Source organism: Balaenoptera physalus (genome assembly GCF_965194825.1).
Source record: "Balaenoptera physalus genome assembly, chromosome: 9".
Classification (NCBI taxonomy): domain Eukaryota; kingdom Metazoa; phylum Chordata; class Mammalia; order Artiodactyla; family Balaenopteridae; genus Balaenoptera; species Balaenoptera physalus.
In genome coordinates, this window is record NC_138888.1 from 70,655,788 (window position 1) to 70,674,426 (window position 18,639).

At 41.2% G+C, this 18,639-nt stretch overlaps 1 protein-coding gene and 1 long non-coding RNA gene across 6 annotated transcripts in view; one reads left to right on the plus strand and one right to left on the minus strand.

Moving 5' to 3' along the window:
* Positions 1–5,424, minus strand: part of HTR1E (5-hydroxytryptamine receptor 1E) — an 84,619-nt gene extending 79,195 nt beyond the window's left edge. The window contains exon 1 of the mRNA XM_082473983.1: positions 4,952–5,424. The gene's annotated coding sequence lies outside the window, so the exon portion shown is untranslated. The remainder of the gene's footprint in view (positions 1–4,951) is intronic.
* The window catches only part of LOC309666546, a 198,851-nt gene continuing 185,441 nt past the window's right edge, over positions 5,230–18,639 (plus strand). For 4 of the 5 annotated variants that reach the window (XR_014267164.1, XR_014267165.1, XR_014267166.1 and 1 more), the window contains exon 1: positions 5,672–12,139. This is a non-coding gene — a long non-coding RNA (uncharacterized lncRNA). Of the gene's footprint in view, positions 5,309–5,671; positions 12,140–18,639 lie in introns of those variants that run through there. The other variant, XR_014267163.1, reaches the window with a different exon arrangement.

Here is an 18,639-nt window from a genome sequence, read left to right on the forward strand (position 1 = left end):
CTTCCTGAAAAGGACAGCAGGTCCCGCAGTTGGATGACAAATGTAGTTTTTAAATGAATGAATGAATTGTAGGGGTTGATAATACTTATCCTGCCGTGCTTTTGTGAGCATTAAATAAAAGAATATATGTGCAGTTCTTAGCACAATTCCTGAAGCATTGCAGACACTCATCATACATTAGTTCCCTCCTCTTTTCCCCCTTCACCATATATGAATGGGCTTATGAAAACTCTGCACATTATTATAATACTGTAGCTGAAGTCATTTTCTGGGAGGTATTGCCTATCAATCTCACTATTAGGCAGAGTTTACTCCAAAAAGACACTTGGGCTTGTCTTTGATTCCCAAGAATACAGAACTTGACACAAATTTGACTTTCTCGGGCAAGCTGCCCCAACCAAACCCATACTTTCAAGTTTAAGTCAGATCCTTCCCAGATCCCTTGGAAACATCACCATATGCCCATTATTTGAAAAAGGGATAAAGAACGGCTGCAGATAAGGAAAGACATTTCTCAGGGTCTGGTTTTACTTTACCTGGGCATTTTTGGTAGATGGGGTCATTAGAAGGATCTGAGAGCTTTAGAACTGCAAGTTGCTGCTGCTATTGGCTGCTATCTTTCAAAATATTACCTTCTTACTCTAAAAATGCTTTCTTTCTCAAGCCATATTTCATAAAGACCTTCCATCTGGTCTGTACTGATAACTAAAATCTTGAGATGCTTATTCCTCTTACAACTTAAAATGATCCACGTGTAGAAGGATTGGGTTTTACAGCTTCTTCCAAAGGATTTTGTCTTCCTAATCCTACAACTGCACATGTTGAGAACTGATGACCAGGAGAGAGCTCTAACAACAAACCTATTACAAGTGTTCTTCTGGTTATGTGCATTTTTCAGAACTAAAAGCACTGAAATCTATTAGGACAAAGACCATAGTGACCAGGTAATCCACAGTGGATGAAACAAACGAACAAACAAACAATAAACTAAAAATGAAAAATAAAATCAGAATCAAACTGTATCAGAAACAGAATTCTCAAAGATTTTGCCAATTTGTTGTGATTCAGGAATATGCCAACTGACTGAATGATCTCTGTAAATTCTGGTTCTCAGTTTCTTATCCACAAAATGTGGAAACAAATACCAAATTATGAAAAGGTGATGGGATATGGATGAAAGTCCTTTCATTCCTAGGAAGATAGACTTTGGAAGGATGACTGGCCCCAAGCTTTAGAGGCCCCAGTACTAGTTTTAGAAAATAACTCAGGGAGGAGAAAACAGGAGAAGTCAGATGCTCTAAAGAGCCACTGCCCCATTTCCCCGCCTTTTCTCTTCCCTATCCAGCCATCTACCCCTCTCCTCACCCATACAGCATACTCATCTTCAGTGTTTCCCTGCAATTAATGTTCATATAATTTCCCATGCATAAAAATGTGGGAGGTGGAGCAGAAAGGAGCAGAAAGCATAAGATGCCCAGATTCACCCCTGCCATGAGATGGCCTTGATAAAGTGTGGTATGAACAGTAAATCCGTATTTGGTTGAAATTCACCACTTGAGCAGCCTCGAGCTTATTTTCTCATGTAAATAAGCCTACGGAAATAAGAGGGAAGCCCTCTCTATATTAAAATATTAGACTTAAATCTTGTACTTTTGAAGGACAGTATAGAAATAAAGTTCCAAGAAAGACTACAGAAACATGAAAAAATGACACGTGTATACAGGTGAGGCGTGGAAATCAGATGCTTGATTAGTGCGAAGATAACCCAGAAGGTCAGGGCCTGAGGTTTTCTGCAAAGGGATCTACTTTCGATTTGAAGCCTTGAGATCCTGGTGGTGGTGGTGATCGGGGGTGGTTTAATACGTCCATGGGGAGGTACTTGAGCCAGCCGGGGACAAGGTGCCACTAGAGACATATTTCACTTCACTCTCCAGTAAGAATCTCATCAAACAGCAGGGAATGGAAACATATTGCAGTGTCATCTGGGCTAAAGATCTGTCCTGGATTTTTGTCTCTTCCTAGGTCCCATCTCTGAGAACCTAGGCTATTTTCCTCCAAAGAATAGAAATTTATTTACATGATTGATGCTGACCAGGCATTAATAAGAAGAAATGGGGAGCAGGTGTTTCTGAATAGATACCAGAAAGGCTAACAAAAGTGATATCAGGGAGGGCTTCCCTGGTGGCGCAGTGGTTAAGGATCCGCCTGCCAATGCAGGGGACACGGGTTCAAGCCCTGGTCTGGGAAGATCCCACATGCCACGGAGCAAGTAAGCCCATGTGCCACAACTACTGAGCCTGCACTCTAGAGCCCGTGAGCCACAACTACTGAAGCCCATGCGCCACAACTACTGAAGCCCGTGCCCCTAGAGCCCGTGCTCCACAACAAGAGAAGCCACCACAATGAGAAGCCTGCACACCACAATGAAGAGTAGCCCCTGCTCACCGCAACTAGAGAAAGCCCGAAGGGAAGCAGCGAAGACCCAATGCAGCCAAAAATTAAATAAATGAATAAAATAAAATAAACTTAAAAAGTGATGGCAGGGGGGGCTTCCCTGGTGGCGCAGTGGTTGGGAATCCGCCTGCCAATGCAGGGGACACGGGTTCGTGCCCCGGTCTGGGAAGATCCCACATGCCGCGGAGCGGCTAGGCCTGTGAGCCACAACTACTGAGCCTGCGCGTCTGGAGCCTGTGCTCTGCAATGGGAGAGGCCGCGACAGTGAGAGGCCCGTGCACCGCGATGAGGAGTGGCCCCTGCTTGCCGCAACTGGAGAAAGCCCTCACACAGAAACGAAGACCCAACACAGCCATAAATAAATAAATAAATAAATAAATTTATTAAAAAAAAAAAAGTGATAGCAGGGAGAGTTGCAAAGGAGGTGATGGCTCATGTCTCAACATGTGCCTAAGGGCACAGTGTGCCAGGAGCACTGGTCTGGGAATATGCCCTGTGTAAAGTCACCATGGGCAGGAGAAGAGAAGGAAAACTTGAGTTTACTATGTTGATTTCCATGGAATTTTAAATTTGTCAGCTGGTGGACATAAATGGCCAATTTGAATACTTTTTACTATGAAAATAATCTGTGAAGTCTTCATCCCTGTAAATCTTCCCGAAAGGAACAATGACCACCAAAAGGAATGTCTGGGCGTGCATGAAACAAGATTCTGAGAATCTGAGTCTCAGCTACATTATTTTTTTGAACTCTTTTCCAGCTCTTTCCAGCTCATCATGAGATCTGCAGCAACCCTTGGGCTTCGAGAGCCCATATCAGGTGATGATGACATGATAGTTAAGTTCTATCAACAACGATGAATCAGGATGTGAATGAGCTTCTCTGTATAGGTCTCTAGTGATGAAATACCTGGCAGAAGTACTTCTCCCACTTCTATGCAGCAAAATGGTTAGTAATGGAGGTGCTATGCAATTTTAGAAATAAGCAACATACTTTGCTTTAAACATGATTACAGAAATTGAGCTGAGCCCCATTTAGGAGGCCTGCTTCATTTTCACAGTTCTGTGGTCCGGGGGCTAAATTTCTGAAGGGAGGAAAAAGGCAGGCAGGCAGGCAGGCAAGCAGGCATATTTTCTGCATTTGCTAAACTGCCCTCAGATGCTTCTACTCATTTATTTGTTGAAGACAGGGTCATCTCATTGAATTCAGCAGGTAAACAAGTACACCAGCAAGAGAAGAAAGGCTGGCTCATAATCTCCTCTGTATTTCAAACATGTATTTCTAATATGTTCCCCATGGAAGAGACTGCACAGGGAACCAGACCCAGGCCCCTGCTTCCTGACCCTTGAACAGGGTTAATTCAGGGAAGTCCCGGATTCACAAGTCCACCCTGGGTGTTTAAGGTCATGCACATTGCATCTGAGTGTATAACTATGGCAAACATATATTGTGGAGCAATGTCAAGTTCAGATCTGAGCATATACTGCTTGGAGCTGGGAGTGAGAGAAAAATGGTAAGAGAACCCTGAATTATTTTGGGAAAAAAACCCTCCCCCAATCCATTTGACCATCGATTAGTCCCTCCCAGACTCTGAGAGATTTGGTGCAGGAAGCACAGAAGGACAATAAGGAAGGTTAGGAAGAAGCACCCTGGGAGGCTGACACCCTCTGCTTCATCCTTCTAACCCAAGGACAAGCAGGGTTAGGTTGAATACAAGGTCTTACCCCAAACTGGACACAGACGGAAACACATAAAAGTATATGATATTTTAATAACGCACAACCTTGTATGAGCCTGAGATAGGAGCAGGAACCACTTCCTTTTAGCTTCAATTCCCTTTCATTTTCACTACGTAGGGGGCCAGTCTCTCACCTTTCAGTACTGGGTGGAAATAGCTTAAGACTAAACTTCCCGTCTTCACTCGCATTTCCATGCTTTATTTGGTAATTTAAGAAAATGAGTCAGCCCCATCACCTCCCCACCTGGGCATTTTCTTTCTCAGGTGCACATCACTGTTTTCTGACCACAGGAGCAACCGTGCATTCCTTTCTAATCAAAGGTTTTTCCATCAGCATTGGCTCTGCATTCCCCCTCGTCCTCCCGCGGTCCCCGCAGCATACCCCTCTCCGCCGGACTGCCACCCAAGTTCCTTCCTCCAAGCACCCCTTTTCCACCTTTACTTAATTTTTAAGCCGCCTCAAATCCTTTTGCAAGGAAGCCGTATAAAATTCTCAAAGCACAGTTCTACACAGTGTCGACACTCAGCTTCACACATTTGGAGGACTATTTGATCGAGAACCGTGTCCCGTGCTAAGAAGTCCAGAGGCAGGCACGGTGCCTGGGCGACCCCCGTAGTCGCCCTCCCCGGGCCCTAACCCCCGCCGCCTTTGAGCCTCAGACCGGGCAGAAATCCACCAGCCCGAGCCCGAGCGCGAGCCTCTGCCTCGGGACGGGGTCAAGGGGAGGCCGAGGCCGTACCGGAAGGCGTGCACTCCTCACCTTGTGGACGGTGCGCGCAGCCGCCGCGCACTGGGTAAACCCGGGCGTCCGGTGATTCCTGAAATCTCACTCCGAACCGCTCCTTTACCTCTCGAGCTTTACCAAAGCGCCGCTTCTCACGGCACCCGGCTTCGGGGCGCGTCGAGCCCGGGCGCTGGCCCCTCGGGCGCCCTTTGCCCCCGCGGTGACCCCGGGCTGCGGCGAGAAGGGGTCGGGAGCGCGGCGCGCAGGGCGGTAGGCGCTGCGTTCCGCCAAGTCTGGGCGCCCCGACTGGAAGAGGAGGCGAGAGCGAGAGCGGGGAGGAGGAGAAGGACAGGAGGAGGAGCAGGAGCGGGGGGCCGTCTGTTAAATCGACCGGTAGGTTGCAGCCCTCCAGGACACCCTTGAAAGGAGAAGGGGGTGGGTGGGATGAAGAGGTGGGCCGGGGTGCAGTGCGGGGGGTGGGGTGGTGGACGAGAACAGGGGGCCGGAGCTCCGAGGTGCTTCAGGTCTTGCTTAGGCTGTAAAAGAGAAATTCTGGAGCTGACGGCGCCCCAGGGCTCCCAGTTGCCAACGCTAGAGGGCAGCGCTGCCCGCACTATAAACTTGGCCTGAGGGGAGCGGGGAGGAGTGGACGAGGAGCCCTTCGCTGGCGGCGGGCCAGTGGCTGCCGGGAGAAGCAGACCCCATTCCCCTCTCCTGTGGCCAACCTGGTTACGGGGGAGAGTGGGGCAGATGTGGACTTTGTCTCCTGCGGTTCCTCCAGGCAAACCCTCTGGAGGTGAATTATTCCTCAGCTTTCCTCAAGGGGAAAATTCCAGTCAACATCCACAGGATGTTTTACGGAGAGGGATGGGAAGAAGAGGGTGGGGAAGAAGAGGGTGGGGAAGAAGCGGGGAACAAATTGGGGTGGGGAAAAGTTGGCAGGAGCTTTCGTGCTCTTCCGCGTGTTCTGAGTATCCACCTGCCGGGAGGCCAGAGAATTTAACTTGGGAGGGTATTTATAGAATCCTGGCCCAGCTGAAAGAGGCTTCCCGAGGGCTAGTGGATTACCTCCTGTCTGGAACCTGGATAGCTCTGAAACCTTGAGGCTTTATGTAGATTTATTCCATGATATTTCAGGAAAAAAAATCAGATTATCTGAACCACAACCCTGGCAGATGGGAGAGGAGACATGGGAGCCATAAAATGAAAGAGAAAATTTTACATAGACAATGTGATTTGTAGACAGCTTGATATAATCTTTGAGTTGAAAGGTCATTGGAACGTCTGCAGACAAACCATGTGGTTCCCCAAATACCTGCCTCACGCTTGCCTTTGCTGTGTGTAGCCTCATGGCTAAATTGACGTGAGTTTTTTCTAGTAGCTTGGCAATTCTAAAGCAAACAAAATCCTTCTTCAATTCAGAAAGCAGGCATGTGTACCCTTCTTCCTGCCTTCTGGAGGGCCTCTCAGGATCAGCAGGGACTGGGTGATGGGTATGAAGGAGAATTTCACTGAACCAGAGAAAGTTGGAAAACCAAAGTCCTGAATTGTGCTTTGCTTCTGCTAATCCTGTGAAACTAAGAGAAAAGGCTTAAGCTGACTAAAGCCTAACAGGAGGATGGGATGGAAGGATTTTTTTTTCTACCAAAGAAAGATGGTGTTTCCAAGTCATTGGAATTTTTTTAAGTTTTTAAATTTTTTCCTTTATTTAAAAGTTTTTAATGAATGAACTACTCTTTTTAAAAAATCTGATTTCATTTTATTTATTTATTTGTATTAAAATTTTTTATTTTTATACAATTTTAAAGGTTTACTTTCCATTTACAGTTATTATAAAATTATTGGCTATATTCCCTGTGTTGTACAATACATTCTTGAGCCTATCTTACACCCAATAGTTTGTACTTCCTATTTCCCTACCCCAATATTGCCCCCTGCCATCACTGATAACCGCTAGTTTGTTCTCTATATTTGTGAGTCTGCTTTTTCTTTTGTTATATTCACTAGTTTTTTGTATTTTTAAGATTCCACGTGTAAGTGATATCATATAGTATTTAGAAAGATTCTTTAAATTCTATAGTGCTTTACAATTTTCAGAAGTTTCACACATATGATTTCATATAATCCCATAATAACCCCCCTTTTCCATCTACCCTTATATTGCCCCTCCCCCCTCCCCTCTCCCCACTGGTAACCACTAGTTTGTTCTCTTTATCTGTGATTCTGCTTCTTTTTTGTATTATTCACTAGTTTGTTGTATTTTTTAGATTCCACATATAAGTGATATCATACAGTATTTTCCTTTCTCTGACTTATTTCACTTAACATAATGTCCTCCAAATCCATCTGTGTTGCTGCAAATAACAAAATTTCATTCTTTCTTATGGCTGAGTGGTATTCCATTGTATATATATGCACCACATCTTCTTTATCTATTCATCTGTTGACACTTAGGTTGCTTCCATATCTTGGCAATTTTAAATAATGCTGCTCTGAACATTGGGGTGCATGTATCTTTTTGAATTAGTGTTTTTGTTTTTCTCAGATATACCCAGGAGTGGCATTGCTGGGTCACATGGTAGTCCTGTTTTAAGTTTTTTTGAGAAGACTCCATGCTGTTTTCCACAGTGGCTGCACCAGTCCAAATCATCATTTTGAAATATGTTTGATGATAGAGGTGTTATGTAAAAATAAACAGAACAAGAATCATTCCTCATCATTAAAAAGAAACTCATAGAATCAAAGTTTTGTAGATATCCCAGGAGCAAGGACATGGTCATACTCTGGCAACTCTGGAGTCCTTCCAAGAGATGAAGGAGATTCTATTCTTTCCATTCTATTCTATTCTTTTTTAGGAAATTAGCTTATCTATTTTTTGGTTATTACAGTGTAGGCAACTATGGAAACATATATCATACACTTGGAAACTCTGCTGAACGTACCTCAGAACACCCCTGCTTTAGCAGATTTCAGCTTCGTGAAGTTCATGGTTATTCTCAAGCTATGAATTAACTTCTGGGATATATTTTACCAGTTTTAATGAAAGCCAACATCTGCTTAGTTAGGAGCTGATAATTCAGCTGGTGGATTGCCCATTTGAATTTCCACAAGGTTCTATGAGTGCTTTAAGATTGTAGGTATATGTAAACCACATACTGATTTCACGTGGAGAGCTCTTTGTCAGTTTAAAAAATATCTATAAGGATTGAGTTGGAGCCCTGAGCACATGGCATAGCAAATTCATCAACTTTCGGTGTGAACTCAAAAGTCATTATGAAGGAATTAACTGATCAAATTTATTCATTCATAAAATGTTGATAAATGAGTATCATGTTCCAGACATGAGCCAGCTTCTGGCAATACAATAAAGAAAATATAGTTTCTTCTCTCACAGAACTTAGCATCTGGTGGAAAGACTGATTCACAAACTGTAAGTCCAATCCAAAGTAATAGTTGGGCAAAAGGGGAAGTACAGGGAGGGGTGGGAACGCAAAGTGGGGGGAATCTAATCCAGCCTGAGTACCAGGGAGTATTAGCTGGACATGGGGGTGGTGGTTGGTAGTGGTGGGAAGTGGAAAAAATGATGAACAATGCGTTGCTTCCGAGGCATATCCCAATCACATTTGTTAGCTTTCCACGTGGATGCTGGAAGCTTACTTCAACATCTGAGGAAGCAAGCATGCACATTTTCCTACCAGAAGCTAGCCTAGAAACTTCTTAAGGTAGGGACTGTGTATGACTTGTTCGGAGAAAAGTCAAGACCCTAGTAGACATTTATCTGTAATTTCCTACCTCCACCGTGGAAGTAGGAATAAAATGAGAAGGGAAGGAGTTGTGGTGGGGAGGAGCTCACAGTAATTAAGCTCACAGAATCCTAGACGCTTTCCATATGCTAGCCCACCAAACAATCCCAATAACCGTATGACATAGTTCTCATCTCTTTTACTGTTGATTTCAAAGAATGAGCTTCCGGTTGCTTTCTAGATTTATGTTGTGACAAAAGCCAGAGGAGGAGTATGAGATGTCTACAGTTAACTTCCTGTATTAGTCAACTCTCAGTAAGTTCCGCTATGGTCACAAAGCATAACCCGCAAATCTCAGTGGTTTATTACAACAAATATTCGTATCTTGCCCACAGTACATATTAGCTGTGGATTAGCAGGTTCACTCCACATGTTTGTCCTGGGACACAGGCTGATGGAGCCAGACCATTCTTAGGTGGAGGGAAGAGTAATGGCAGAACATCACAGTGCTTCTTAAAGTTTTTGCTTAATTATAAGATTGATCATTTCTGCTCCCATTCCATTTGTTAAAGCAAGTCACATGGCTGAGTCTGATGTCAACTGAATAAAAAGTATACTTCCTCCACTGGGAGGGATTCCAGGGAAGGCCTGTGTAGAGATGAGCCTAGGAGTGACAAATATTGTCCACCAAGTATTCAAATGACAAGTGTCCAGCAATGCTTTTGAATGAAAGCATTTTCTCTTTAAAAATATTTATTTACTGACTTTATTGGCCAATGGTGTTCACCAAACTCAGGATATGGGGAGCAAAATAATAAATCTAGGTTGATTAACTTAATTGATTAGACTACGTCATCAGAGTCCAAGCTTTACAGGAACAGTTGTCCTTGCAGTAGGAAAAAGCTCCTTTCTCTGGCAACAGGCTGGCTCTTTCTCCATGTTAGCACACGTTAACACCTGTTCCCATGAAGAAGTAAGTAAGGCAGACTAGGTTGGTTAGAACAAACATAGCAAGGAACAAACCCTCAGGCTCTAGAGGTATTGACAGGGGCTCATGGTCAACCCTTCTTCATTGCAAGTGATCATGAGAAGCAGCTCACTCAGTGGTGAGTAGAAATAGGTTATTTTCAATAAATATTTCTTGCACACCTCCAACCTGGAAGTTTGAAATAATATATGTAGGACCTGGTCCCTGCCCTCAAGGAACTCAAAGTCAAGGCCGGTGAAGGTACTTCCATGGATGACTTCATGGAAAAGCTGAAGGAGCAGAGAAGGCTAGGTGGAGAAATTGGGGCTCAGCTGGATTTGGAAAGATGTGCAGAGGACAACTAGGCTTTCTCAGTGTAGGGCTGATCTTTCTGCCTCAGTGCCTCTCTTCCTGCCCTTGGGAAAAGGAGATACTCAAGGGTAAATACATTGCTGGTGGTCATATAGGTGGTATGTGCTGAGCTAAGGTTTGAACCCATGACTGCTCTAAGGCTTATTCTTTTTCATTCCATTGGAGTGTGTTCCAGAGATGGGCTGATGGAGCGCCAAAGAAAGCTTGGTTATGGGAATGAGTGGGCTGTGGAACTCAGGCTCATGAAGCAAGGGATTCCTGTGGGAGTATTTGACTGTGAGGATGGGGGTTTGGGGGATAAGAGAGTACCTTAAAATGTGTTTATTACTATTTATTTTTATCAGTAATGTTACTACTTTGTGTACAGATTGACAACTTTCAAAGCACTTTGTCTTCAGAACTGAGCAATGTCAAATCATTTCTTTAAAGAGAAACAGGGTTTACAATATAACATATTAGGTGACAATAACACCTTCACTTTGTATTTATTTATTTAGTTTAATAGCTTGACTGAGGTATGATTTATACAACATAGCGTTCACCCATTGTGAGTATACAATTCAGTGGTTTTATTAGCTTTATGAAGTTGTGCAGCCATCACCACAGTCCAGTTGTAGAACATCTCCAGTGCCCTAAAACGTTCCTTCATGCCCGTTTACAGTCAATTTCCCTCCTCCCACCCCTGTCCTAGGCAGCCACTGAGCTGCTTTCTGTTTCTGTAAATTTGAAGATCAGTACATATAAATATGCAACATTCTGTGTCTGGCTTCTTTTACTTGGCACAATATCTTTGGGTTCATCAGTATGTAGTATGTACCAGTAGTTCCTATCAGTTGCTGAATTGTTTTCCATTGTACAAATATGGCACATATTTTGTTTTAAATTTAATTTTTTATTTTATATTGGAGTATAGTTGATTTACCACGTTATGTTAGTTTCAGGTGTATAGCAAAGTGATTCAGTTATACATATACATATATCCATTCTTTTTCAGATTCTTTTCCCATATAGGTTATTAGAGAATATTGAGTCAAGTTCCTTGTGCTATACAGTAGGAACTGTATATGATGATCTATATTATATATAGTAGTGTGTATATGTCAATCCCAAACTCCTAATTTATCCCTCCCCCCCAACCACATTTCCCCTTTGGTGAGCATAAATTTGTTTTTGAAGTCTGTGAGTCTGTTTCTATTTTGTAAATAAGTTCATTTGTATCATTTTTTTAAAGATTCCACATATAAGTGATATCATATGATATTTGTCTTTCTCTGTCTGACTTACTTCACTTAGTATGATAATCTCTAGGTCCATCCAGGTTGCTGCAAATGGCATTATTTCATTCCTTTTTATGGCTGAGTAATATTCCATTGTATATATGTATCACCTCTTCTTTATCCATTCCTCTGTCGATGGACATTTAGGTTGCTTCCATGTCTTGGCTATTGTAAATAGTGCTGCAATGAACATAGGGGTGCATGTATCTTTTTGAATTATGATTTTATCCAAATATATGCCCAGGAGTGGGATTGCTGGATCATATGGTAGTTATGTTTTTAGTTTTTTAAGGAACCTCCATACTGTTTTCCATAGTGGCTGTATCAATTTACATTCCCACCAACAGTGCAAGAGGGTTCCCTTTTCTCCACACCCTCTCCAGCATTTATTGTTTGTAGATTTTTTGATGATGGCCATTCTGACTGGTGTGAGGTGATACCTCATTGTAGTTTTGATTTGCATTTCCCTAATGATTAGTGATGTTGAGCATCCTTTCATGTGTTTGTTGGCAATCTGTATATCTTCTTTGGAGAAATGTCTATTTAGGTCTTCTGCCCATTTTTGGATTGGCCAACTGCTTTACTTTTTCCAAAATTTTTTTTGAAATATATTTTTACTTCAGTCCACTTTTGTATTTAGCCATTTATTTTATTCCTTTACTAAAATTTTAATGGAATCTCATTTTTATATTATATTCTAAGTTGCAATCTCATACTATTTTATTTATTTCGTTGCTCAGGTTGTTCCAGCTCTGGCAATTGGAAGCTCTTTAATGTTGGCTCCTGGGTCCAAGATCAGGAACTGGCTGTGCTAACGGCTCCTGGGATGTCATTACTTCTAGGCCATCTCTGCTGACAAAGTCAGGTAATATATGTATGTGTACTAACCCACGTATACACATGTCTATAGTTGTTATTGTATCTGTCCATTTGTATTTATATTAAGCTAAACATGAATTGATACTTACATCTCTGATTCTAATCCAGGACCACAGGGTTCATTCTAATTAGGGCAGTGTTTGAGTCATTAAACCTTTCGACTCAAAGCCCCTCTGCATTCTAAGAGAACACCAAAATTATTATTAATTAGCAGTTTGAAATGAATCATAAATCTATTTTATTACGTGGTAGACTTATTAAGTATGTTTCCTTTTGTTGTGAGTACTTGGTGAGCACAAAAATGTATGCCCATCTTCTAGGATTCAGGGCATGTTGACTTATTTGCAATTATCATGGAAGTTCATAGTTTACAGTTGCTTGCATTGTTAATTAAAGTGAGACAGATTCTTAATCCCTTTGTTTAAGCAAGGAGTATTGCAGTCATAGGTTTTAAAATCTTCTTGCTTTGGGGAGAAGAGCTATATGCCAATCATTCTCTTCTGACTTTACAAAGAAAATTTCCATGCATTTATACTTTACAGAACACAAGGATGTCAATTAGTGTGACCAACCATCTGGGTTTACCTGAGACTGAGCGTTTTCCTGGGAAGTGGGACTTTTCAGTGCTAAAACTAGGAAATGCCTGGGCAAATAAGGAAGAGTTTGTTTAAATATTAACACCTGGAAAACAGGTTTTTTAAACAATCAATCACAATTATAGATTTTTTAGATGTTAGAGGTTACTTTTATAGGGCATAGCAATTATCTTCGAAGTTCAGATGTTTTACAAGATTTATATGTTAGAAATTACATTTGTAAGTTCAGTTTTAGGTCACAAAACTAAATCTGCTTCTCTGTAACTGCAGAGGAAGAGTGAATAATGTGTTCTTATTATCATTTGAAATTTTTTTTTATTAAAAATTGAAATGGCCTACAGTTTCAAGGCAAAATGCTGAAATTCCATTAGGAAACAATAGGGGAGAAAAAGCTGGCCTGAGAGGCTCAATCATGTGATGTAGAAAGAAAATGGGGCAGGTACCACCTGGCATCAGTAACATCCCTTAATTATGGTTATGTATGTGATTGACTTCATTCTAATTCTGTGATGGACACCGAACACCTAATTATGATCTTTCTTCTGAGATTACAACTTACATTTTGTGCCTGTTTAATAACATCTTTTTCAGGGTCAAATCTCAGTAACAGTGACAAATATTGACATATTGTATGTTAAAATATCTCTTCCAATGGTATTTTAATTTAAAAATCATTCCTTGTATCCATCTTGGACACAATAGTGAGGAAGCTCTTGTGAATCATGGTGAAACAACTGTATATCTTAAAAGTGTGGAGGAGGGACTTCCCTGGTGGTCCAGTGGTTAAGACTCTGGGCTTCCACTTCAGGGGGCACAGGGTTTGATCCCTGGTCAGGAAACTAAAGATCCCGCATGCCGCGTGATGGAGCCAAAAAACAAAAAACAAAAACAAAACTGTGTGTGTGGGGGGGAGAGAAACAGGTGTGGGAAGATGCTGAGGGAGTTAAATGAGGGAACGGTGGCCCCGTCTTCTCTATAGAAGTACAGGAGGTACCAAGCCTCAGAGTCCTGAGGAGCTGTATGTATTCAGTTTCATGTGATATTCTGTTTTTAATGCCTTCTTATCCCAGAGTCTTTACTGAAGCCTTGCTAAATGCTTCAGGTTGGGTTTTTTTTTTTTCCTTCTATGCTGTTGTTTATTAAGGGTGGTCAATGCTTGATGCCAGCAAGGTGGTAGCAAGAATGTTCAAAGGAGACTCTTGAGGTAAGAGCTGGGGCTCCCTTCCCAAGAGGAGATTGCCCCTCAATTGCGAAGGTTGCAGGAGCTGGCTGTTTATGCTTTAAAGGAAAGTAGGAAACCATCAGTCCAGATTGATGTGGGTGAACAGCGTTGTTTTACTCACGTATATGGAGCTCAGAAGAGGTGTTCATATCTATTTCTAATACTGAATTTAAAAACTGAACCATTGGAAATAAAATTTGGTCTTCTGTTCCTACATAACTGCAGTGTTCTTTAGAAGATATTCTTTTAAAAAAGTCTTTTATACCAGCAATAATGAATGACATGTTTTGTGAAATTAGATTCATGCCAAACAGCCAGAGGTACCTTGTGATTAGAGAACAGCTTGGCTGTAATTACTAGGGCCTAACCATTCCATCTTCCCTGCCATACAGTATTTCATAAATGCTTCCTACCCAAATCTAAGTAGGGTAGATAACATTATGTGACTTCATTGCTAATTTCCTTAGACAAAATTTTCAAGGTCCTTGACAATAAGAATTAAATAAGACAAAGTTAAATGCAATGTAACAAATAGCTTGTACAACAACTATGGTAAGCACTTACACAAGGGGTGGGGGGAGGACGGGGACAAGTAAACACAATGAGGAAACAGTGGTAGAAGGCTTAAAATATGCTTAGTCTACATTACATCTCCCATTACATGGGAGATGAAAGAGCCCATGTACTTATCTTTCTTGACCATTGATTGTGATTATTTTGCCAGCATAAACTATGTCCCCTAACTCTTATGACACCACCTAGCATGCCATCTAACACAGGGTAGGCATCTAACACAGGGTAGGGGCTCAGCAGAAGGCTGGGAAAGATATTCCTCTGTTCCTGATCATGGGGAATCTAGACATCTGATCTTCTAATTCTATCATGTTTTCACATCTTTCTTAGTTGTAATTTGAAATGCGAATGCCAATGGATCCATACTTCTTTTTTTTTTTTTTTAAAGCCTTATTTTTTTAAAAATATTAATTAATTAATTTTTGGGTGTGTTGGGTCTTCGTTTCTGTGCGAGGGCTTTCTCTAGTTGCAGCAAGCGGGGGCCACTCTTCATCGCGGTGCGCGGGCCTCCCACTATCGTGGCCTCTCTTGTTGCGGAGCACAGGCTCCAGATGCGCAGGCTCAGTAGCTGTGGCTCACGGGCCCATTTGCTCCGTGGCATGTGGGATCTTCCCAGACCAGGGCTCGAACCTGTGTCCCCTGCATTGGCAGGCGGATTCTCAACCACTGTGCCACCAGGGAAGCCCTGGATCCATACTTCTTACATATATATCTTCTTGTGGGGCTTGTCAGAAAAGATTACTAAGTCTATGTGAATGAGAAGAAATAGGAAAATAATTATATTTCAAGCAAGGCACTGATTTATATTTATTCTTTCATTAATTTTTATTTCTTAACTATTGTCTTACTTCTTAAGTGACTGGTTTGTTTAGAACCACTTACAATCATTACTTGGAATGAATTTATGGTAGTTTAAATTTATTTAAGCAGTTTCTCTTCTATTAGTAAAGATTACTTCAATTGGATTTTAACTATGTGTCAAATAAAGATGGTACCATAGCAACCAAGTTTGGATATTTCCCAGATGTTGATAAACAGTGTCATGAGACCCAATCTCCAACTTTCTTGAAATAATAACAAATTAAGAACAAAAACCCTTTTAATTAATACTCAGTCATTTTATTAATTCATATGAGAGAGGCCATATATGCTTGTGTTCTGATTTTCTACAACAAGTGCTAATTACCTTATTCATTTGACATTTGTTTAATGCTAGATAAGGACTAGATAAGACAGGGACTGGGAAGGGTCTCCTGTCTCTGGCCTCCCCTTCTTTTTTCTTTAATAAAAGAACCCTGAGTTTGGCACATGACTGCCCAGCTAGAGACTATGTTTCACAGACTCTCTTGCAGACAGATGTGGCTGGGCACCTAAATTCTGGACTGTAAGATGAGAGGAGCAATGATGTAGGCAGCTTCTGGGTCCTGTCCCTTAAAAGGAAATTGCTTGCTTTCCATTTCTTTATTTTTTTTTTTCTACTTTTTAAAGTTAGAATGTAGACATGATACATGGTGACTAGGCTGCCAAAAGGAACTCCCTAAGGAATGATGGGCCAACAAGATGGAAGGAATCTGGATGACTTTGTGGCACTATTATGGGAGAGAGAAACCAACTTTCATCTCCTTGAGGCATTTTTTAACTAGGGATTTTCCTATATCATAATTTATAAACCTAGGTACCAAATTGTATATGCCTTTGAAAAAAATTATTAAAAAAAATTTTAAATCGAAGTGTAATTGATTTACAATATTGTGTTAGTTTCAGGTGTACAGCACAGTGATTCGGTTATACACACACACACACACACACACACATTCCTTTTCAGATTCTTTTCCCTATGGGTTATTATAAAATACTGAGTATATTTCCCTGTGCTGTACAGTAAATCCTTGTTGTTTATCTGTTTTATATATAGTAGTGTGTGTATTTTAATCCCAAATTCCCAATTTATCCCTCTCTCCCTCTCTTTCCCCTTTGGTAACCATAAGTTTGTTTTCTATGTCTGTGAGTCTATTTATGTCTTATAAATAAGCTAATTTGTATTTTCTTAGATTCCACATATGAGTGATATCATATATTTGTCTTTCTCTGTCTGACTTACTTCACTTAGGATGATAATCTCTAGGTCCATCCATGTTGCTGCAAATGGCAATATTTCATTCTTTTTTATGGCTGAGTAATATTCCATTGTATATATGTACCACATCTTCTTTACCCAGTCATCTGTCAATGGACACTTAGGTTGCTTCCATGTCTTGGCTATTGCAAATAATGCTGCAGTGAACATTAGGGTGCATGTATCTTAATGTCATTTTTTATTCCTTTCCATTCCTATTTACATTTATATTACTTGATTACTATAGGAGGCTTTAATCTCTATGAGGATAGGGACCATGTCAGTGGTATTTACTTCTGGCTGCACTTTGCTTATAGAAGGAATTCAATGTATTTTTTTGAATGAATGCCTATGATGGGAGAAATGAATTGGTTGCACATGTGAATGGAGTTGAGGCAGAAAATTTTGAGAACCACTTGCTAACAGTTTTTGAGGTTTTTGTTTTAGAAGCACTATGACCCACAGACTAAAACTTGTAATAATATTTCCTGTATGAAAAAGATTCTAAGTTAATTGTTATTGGAGTTTGAGGCAATTTCTGATCTTATTACAATTATATTACGATGCTTCCTATTTATAGTTTTTATGTTAATCACCTTTGGTAGAAGCTTTAGTATTTATTTGCTCAATGAGGGAACTATTATATTAAACTGTATATTAAAAACACCATAGATTTTGAGACCCTGGTGACCTAAAAGGGAGTGTAACTTATAATTTTGGAGTAGTTCAGAGATGGGAAGAATGAGGCTTATTGTCTGATAACACTAGCGATTATATTTTTAAACTCTGACTTTGGAGAAGGAAAAGAGAGTATCTGAGGGAAGAGAATATTGCTCTTTTGATCAAGTAAATTAATCTTGTTGAGGACTTTGAAAAATCATTAGCTTTGCAAAAATCTACTTAGCCTATAAACTTCCTGTAACATTTTATAAGAACCTTGGGGATTTGTTTGCTTGTTTGTTTGTCTTTTGCAGAAGAAGAGAAAAACTAAGTTTCACTCTGTGTGGCAAGCACTTTTATATGCTATTCATCATGTGGTCCTTCAGATGCTGGCATAATTCATTTCCAATGCAGAACAGTATTTCAAATGCCTGGACTATCAGAATCAAGCACTCACATTTGACTTTCATTAAGAGTGAAGCAGGCACAGAATAGTAGATACTGAGTTCCATAGGAATTGATGTCTTTCTTTTTTAAAAAAAAAAAAATTATTTATTTATACATTTATTTATTTATTTATTTATTTTTGGCTGCGTTGGGTCTTGTTGCGCGCGGGCTTTCTCTAGTTGCGGTGAGCGGGGGCTACTCTTTGTTGCGGTGCACGGGCTTCTCATAGCAGTGGCTTGTCTTTGTTGTGGAGCACAGGCTCTAGGCACTCAGGCTTCAATAATTGTGGCACACGGGGCTCAGTAGTTTTGGTTCGCGGGCTTAGTTCCTCTGAGGCATGTGGGATCTTCCTGGACCAGGGCTCGAACCCATGTCCCCTGCATTGGCAGGCGGATTCTTTACCGCTGTGCCACCATGGAAGTCCCAGGAATTGATGTCTTTCTTAAAGAACTTACGTTTGCTTCCTTTCATACATGAGATGGATGAATGATGAGGCTGAATTTAAGGACATTTGAGAATTCATGGCTATTAGCATTAAATGCTTTTAGTAGCAAGCCTGTTGTGTGTGTGTGTGTGTGTGTGTGTGTGTTTGTTTGTTTTTTGTGAATGATCTTTGTCCCTCCAGCCTCCTGCATACTGGAGCTGTCTTTCTCTGTCCCCAGAAAGGCTAGGTCCACAATGTCAGCTGCAGCATGTTTTTCCTGGAAGGGACCGTCCCTTGTCTCACCCCTCCTTCGAGAAGTGTGGACACTGAGGTCCACTTTCATGGCAGAGGATGGACTGGCTTCAACTCTACACAGGTTCCTCCTGGGAATCACGCTCCACTTCTCTCTCCCTAACCCCTGTCACATCTTAGCTCAATCTTCTAACCA